Source organism: Larus michahellis, chromosome 10, assembly GCF_964199755.1.
Source record: "Larus michahellis chromosome 10, bLarMic1.1, whole genome shotgun sequence".
NCBI lineage: Eukaryota > Metazoa > Chordata > Aves > Charadriiformes > Laridae > Larus > Larus michahellis.
The window spans coordinates 23,659,106-23,665,105 of NC_133905.1; positions in this window are offsets into that span (position 1 = coordinate 23,659,106).

The window sequence follows — 6,000 nt, forward strand, 5'->3', positions numbered from 1 at the left end:
AACTTCAGGAAAGAAGTCTTCAAGGCGGTGGAGCAGGCCGTCCCCATGTGCCGAAAAACGAGCTGTCGGGGAGGAAGACCGGCCTGGCTGAACTGAGAGCTCTGGCTGCAACTCAGGGGACAAAGGAGAGTCTGTGGCCTTTGGTAGAAAGGGAGGCCACTCATGAGGACCACAAAGATGCTACGAGCCTACGTAGGGAGAAAATGAGAAGGGCCAAAGCCCAACGAGAACTTAATCTGTCCTCTGCCGTTAAGGACAATCAAAATGTTTCTATAAAGACATTAGCAATAAAAGGAGAACGAAGGAGAATCTCCATCCTTTATTAGATGGGGAGGGGAGGGGAAACATGGTGACCAAGGATGAGGAAAAGGCTGAGGTACTTCGTGCCTTCTTTGCCTCAGTCTTTAGCCGTAGGACCAGCTGTTCCCTGAGTACCCAGCCCCCTGAGGTAGAAGACGGGGATGGGGAGCAGAATGGAGCCCCCATAATCCAAGGGGAAATGGTGAGGGACCTGCTACGCCACTAAGACAAACAAGTCTATGGGGCCAGATGGGATGCACCCGAGGGTGTGAGGGAGCTGGTGGAGGTGCTCACCGAGCCACTTTCCATCATTGACCAGCAGTCCTGGCAAAGAAAACGGGGAGGTCCCAGTTGACTGGCATCTAGCAAATGTGAGGCCCATCCACGAGAAGGGCGGGAAGGAGGATCCAGGGAACTACAGGCCTGTCAGTCTGACCTTGGTGCCTGGGAAGGTCATGGAGAAGATCATCTTGAGTGCCATCACATGGCACATGCAGGACCAGGTGTTCAGGCTCAGTCAGCATGGGTTCATGACAGGCAGGTCCTGCTTGACAAACCTGATCTCCTTCTATGACAAGGTGACTCGCTGAGTGGATGAGGGAAAGGCTGTGGATGTTGTTTCCCTGGCCATCAGTAAAGCCTTTGACACTGTTTCCTGCAGCATTCTCCTGGAGAAACTGGCTGCTCCTGGCTTGGGTGAAACACTGTCTGGATGGCTGGGCCCAAAGAGTGGTGGGGAATGGAGTTCAAGCCAGTTGGCGGCCGGTCACAAGTGGTGTTGCCCAGGGCTCGGTATTGGGGCCGCTTCTGTTTAATATCTTGTCCTGGTTCCGGTGGGGATAGGGTTAACTTTTCCTGGTATTCCATGCCATGTGAGCCACGCCCACCCTGAGCTGCCGGGGGAGGGGGCAGGAAGTTGCTGCTTAAAAGCGGGCTGGGGCGTCCCGGGTCCGGCCGGTCGGCGAGCGGCGGGGAGCGGCGGTTCCGTAATCGCGTTTGTATATTCCCCTATCCGTGTTGTTGTTGTTGTTGTTTGCCTGTTCCCTTTGCTGTTCTGTTAAACTGCCTTTGTCTCAACCCAAGAGTCTTGCCTTTTCTTACGATCCTTCCTGTATTAGGAAGGCACGTGCGATCGGCACGTGGTTCTTTGTTGCCATCTGAGGCTAAACCACGACAGTCCTTTTTGGCGCCCAATGTGGGGCTTGAAGGGTTGACATAACGACAGAATCCAACTAGAACGTGGAAAAAACGGTTTTGGTTTTTTTTTTTCTTGTATGCATTTATTTTATTAGGTAAGTAGTCACTGGTCATCATGTTGCTTGGTTTGTTCTCATGGCTGTGTTACATAAATTCCTATATGGCTTATGTACTCCCTGCGATGCTGTTTACCATGTCTGGAAGAGGGATGAGGATTATCATTCTGCTGTCCTGTGCGATATCTGTTTATGATATGATAACATCACTGTTCAGACGGTTATTTTGGGGTGTTTATGTGGTTTTGTTGTCCTGTCCGTACATTGGACACCGTCTCTCAGAATTTGTTAATAGTTTCCCCAGCCCTTTTGCCTCCCTTTTCTCCTTCGGGTCAGGTATGGCAGCTTTTGAGAATCTTGAATATCCTTGGGATACTCAAACTAGTGTGTTCCTAGTGCTATGTCTCCTGAATACGTTCCAGGTCTTGTTTAGGGTTAAGCGACTATTTAAGACTACCACCCGGAGATCTGCTCCGAGACTGGATAGTCAGGGGTGGCATGGCATGTGGGAGAGCATGGGCAGGTACCTAGAGAACTACTCGCCTCCAATGGTCTGGGACTTCACCCCTGAACAATTACAGGACCCTGATAAAGTGGTAGAATATTTGAAGGGAAAATGTTGTGGCTATTCTAGAGAGGCACAACTCACCGCGCTGTGCTGGGCCCTGGCCAGTATCTACCAGGCACTGCTCAGAATTATGCAGCACCCTCAAGGGGAAGAGATGGAAACCAGACCGGCGGCCCCTGCGGCTGCTGCAGCCCCTGCGGCGGCCACTGCGGCTACTGCAACCCCTGCGGCGGCCACTGCGGCTACTGCAACCCCTGCGGCAGACACTGCGGCTACTGCAACCCCCGTGGTAGCCACTGCCACTGAACCAGAGAACCAACCCGTGCCGGTATCAGTTGCCCCCATACAGAAGAAGAAGTACACAAAGAAATCAGTTCGCTTAGTAAGAGATGATGATGAACCAGGGCCATCACGAGAGCAGGAGGAAGAGGCAGAACCAGAGATAATTACTCGATCCCTATCCTTGAGTGAGCTGCGGGATATGCGAAAAGATTTCAGCCGACTTTCAGGCGAGCACATTGTCACCTGTCTGCTCCGGTGCTGGGATAATGGGGCCAGTAGCCTGGAATTAAAGGGTAGGGAGGCCAGGCAGCTGGGATCCCTGTCTAGGGAAGGCGGCATTGACAAGGCGATTGGGAAAAAGACCCAAGCCCTCAGCCTCTGGAAACGACTCCTGTTAGGCGTGAGGGAGAGGTACCCCTTCAGTGAGGATGTTGTATGTCAGCCAAGCAAGTGGACTACCATGGAAAGAGGTATCCAGTACCTGAGAGAATTAGCCGTGCGGGAGATGATTTATTATGACTTGGACAATGCCGACTTACCCACAGACCCTGATGAGGTGCGATGCACAAGGCCCATGTGGCGGAAGTTTGTACGGAGCGCACCATCGTCATATGCCAACTCCCTGGCAGTAATGGAATGGAAAGGTGAAGAGGGACCAACGGTGGATGAGGTAGCTGGCCGGCTCCGGCGATATGAAGAAAGTCTCTCTTCCCCCCTTGTCTCAGCTGTGGAGAAACTGTCGCGGAAGGTCCAGCAACTTGAAGAGAATATGTTCTACTCCCCACCTGCACGGGCCAGCATCTCAGCTATTAGAAGCAGGCATTTCCCCACTCAAGAGAGAGAGTACAGAGGGTACACACCACGAGGCACCCTGTGGTTCTACCTGCGGGACCACGGAGAGGACATGAGGAAGTGGGATGGACGACCTACTTCGATCCTGCGGACACGGGTACAGGAGTTGCAAGGAAGGACAACCACAAAAGGGGATCCCTCCAGGAAAAGTGCCGCCCCAGTTTCCAGTGGGCCGTTCCCCAGACAAAGCAGAAGGCCTGATCTTGCTTCTGATCCTCTTGAAGGAACTTCCAAGTCATTTATGCAAGAAGTGAGTAATGGATACTATGACGAGTATTAGGGGGGCCCTGCCTCCGGCCAGGTGGAGGAAAGGGACAACCGGGTTTATTGGACGGTGTGGATTCGATGGCCTGGCACATCAGACCCACAGGAGTATAAGGCTCTAGTGGACACGGGTGCGCAGTGTACTTTAATACCATCAAGCTATAGAGGGGCAGAACCCATTTGTATTTCTGGGGTGACAGGGGGATCCCAAGAGTTGACTGTACTGGAGGCAGAAGTGAGCCTAACTGGGAATGAGTGGCAAAAGCATCCCATTGTGACTGGCCCAGAGGCTCCATGCATCCTTGGTATAGATTACCTCAGGAGAGGGTATTTTAAGGACCCAAAAGGGTACCGCTGGGCCTTTGGCATAGCTGCTTTGGAGACAGAGGAAGTTAAACAGTTGTCTGCCTTGCCTGGTCTCTCAGAGGATTCTTCTGTTGTGGGGTTGTTGAGGGTCAAAGAACAACAGGTGCCGATTGCTACCACAACGGTGCATCGGCGGCAGTATCGCACTAACCGAGACTCTCTGATTCCCATCCATGAGCTGATTCGTCAACTAGAGGTTCAAGGAGTGATCAGCAAGACTCGCTCACCTTTTAACAGTCCCATATGGCCGGTGCGAAAATCTAATGGAGAGTGGAGGCTAACTGTAGACTATCGTGGTCTGAATGAAGTCACGCCACCGCTGAGTGCTGCCGTGCCGGACATGCTAGAACTCCAGTACGAACTGGAGTCCAAGGCAGCCAAGTGGTATGCCACAATTGATATAGCAAATGCATTCTTCTCAATCCCTTTGGCAGCAGAGTGCAGGCCACAGTTTGCTTTCACTTGGAGGGGCGTCCAATACACCTGGAATCGACTGCCCCAGGGGTGGAAACACAGCCCCACCATTTGCCATGGACTGATCCAGACTGCACTGGAACAGGGTGAAGCTCCAGAACATCTGCAGTACATTGATGACATCATTGTATGGGGAAACACAGCAGAAGAAGTTTTTGAGAAAGGGAGTAAAATAGTCCAAATCCTTCTGAACGCTGGTTTTGCTATAAAGCGAAGTAAGGTGAAGGGACCTGCGCAGGAGATCCAGTTTTTAGGAATAAAATGGCAAGATGGACGCCGTCAGATCCCAATGGATGTGATCAACAAAATAGCAGCTATGTCTCCACCAACTAGTAAAAAGGAAACACAGGCTTTCTTAGGTATTGTGGGTTTTTGGAGAATGCATATCCCAGATTACAGTCAAATTGTAAGCCCTCTGTATCAAGTAACCCGGAAGAAGAATGATTTTAAATGGGGTCCTGAGCAACGACAAGCTTTTGAACAAATCAAACAGGAAATAGTCCATGCAGTGGCCCTGGGGCCAGTCCGGGCAGGACAAGATGTTAAAAATGTGCTCTATACCGCAGCCGGGGAGAACGGCCCTACCTGGAGCCTCTGGCAGAAAGCACCAGGGGAGACTCGAGGTCGACCCCTAGGGTTTTGGAGTCGTGGATACAGAGGATCCGAAGCCCGCTACACTCCAACAGAAAAAGAGATATTGGCAGCATATGAAGGGGTTCGAGCTGCTTCGGAAGTAGTTGGTACAGAAGCACAGCTCCTCTTAGCACCTCGACTGCCGGTGCTGGGTTGGATGTTCAAAGAAAGGGTCCCCACCACACATCATGCAACCGATGCTACATGGAGTAAGTGGATTGCACTGATCACGCAGCGAACTCGAATGGGAAACCCCAGTCGCCCAGGAATTCTGGAAGTGATCATGGACTGGCCAGAAGGCAAGGATTTCGGAATGTCACCAGAGGAGGAGGTGACGCGTGCAGAAGAGGCCCCACCATATAATAAACTGCCAGAAAATGAGAAGAAATATGCCCTGTTCACTGATGGGTCCTGCCGTATTGTGGGAAAGCATCGAAAGTGGAAGGCTGCTGTGTGGAGTCCTACACGACGGGTTGCAGAAGCCAGTGAGGGACAGGGTGAATCGAGCCAGTTTGCAGAGGTGAAGGCTATTCAGCTGGCTTTGGACATTGCTGAGCGAGAAAAATGGCCAGTACTTTATCTCTACACTGACTCATGGATGGTGGCAAATGCTCTGTGGGGGTGGTTACAGCAGTGGAAGCAGGGCAACTGGCAGCGCAGAGGCAAACCCATCTGGGCTGCTGAACTGTGGAAAGATATTGCTGCCCGGATAGAGAATCTGGTTGTGAAAGTACGCCATGTAGATGCCCATGTACCGAAGAATCGGGCCACGGAGGAACATCAGAACAACCAGCAGGTGGATTGGGCCGCTAGGATTGAAGTGGCTCAGGTGGATCTGGACTGGCAACGTAAGGGTGAACTATTCATAGCTCGGTGGGCCCATGACTCCTCAGGCCATCAAGGGAGAGATGCGACATATAGATGGGCTCGTGACCGAGGGGTGGACTTGACCATGGACACTATTGCACAGGTCATCCATGAATGTGAGACATGCGCTGCGATCAAACA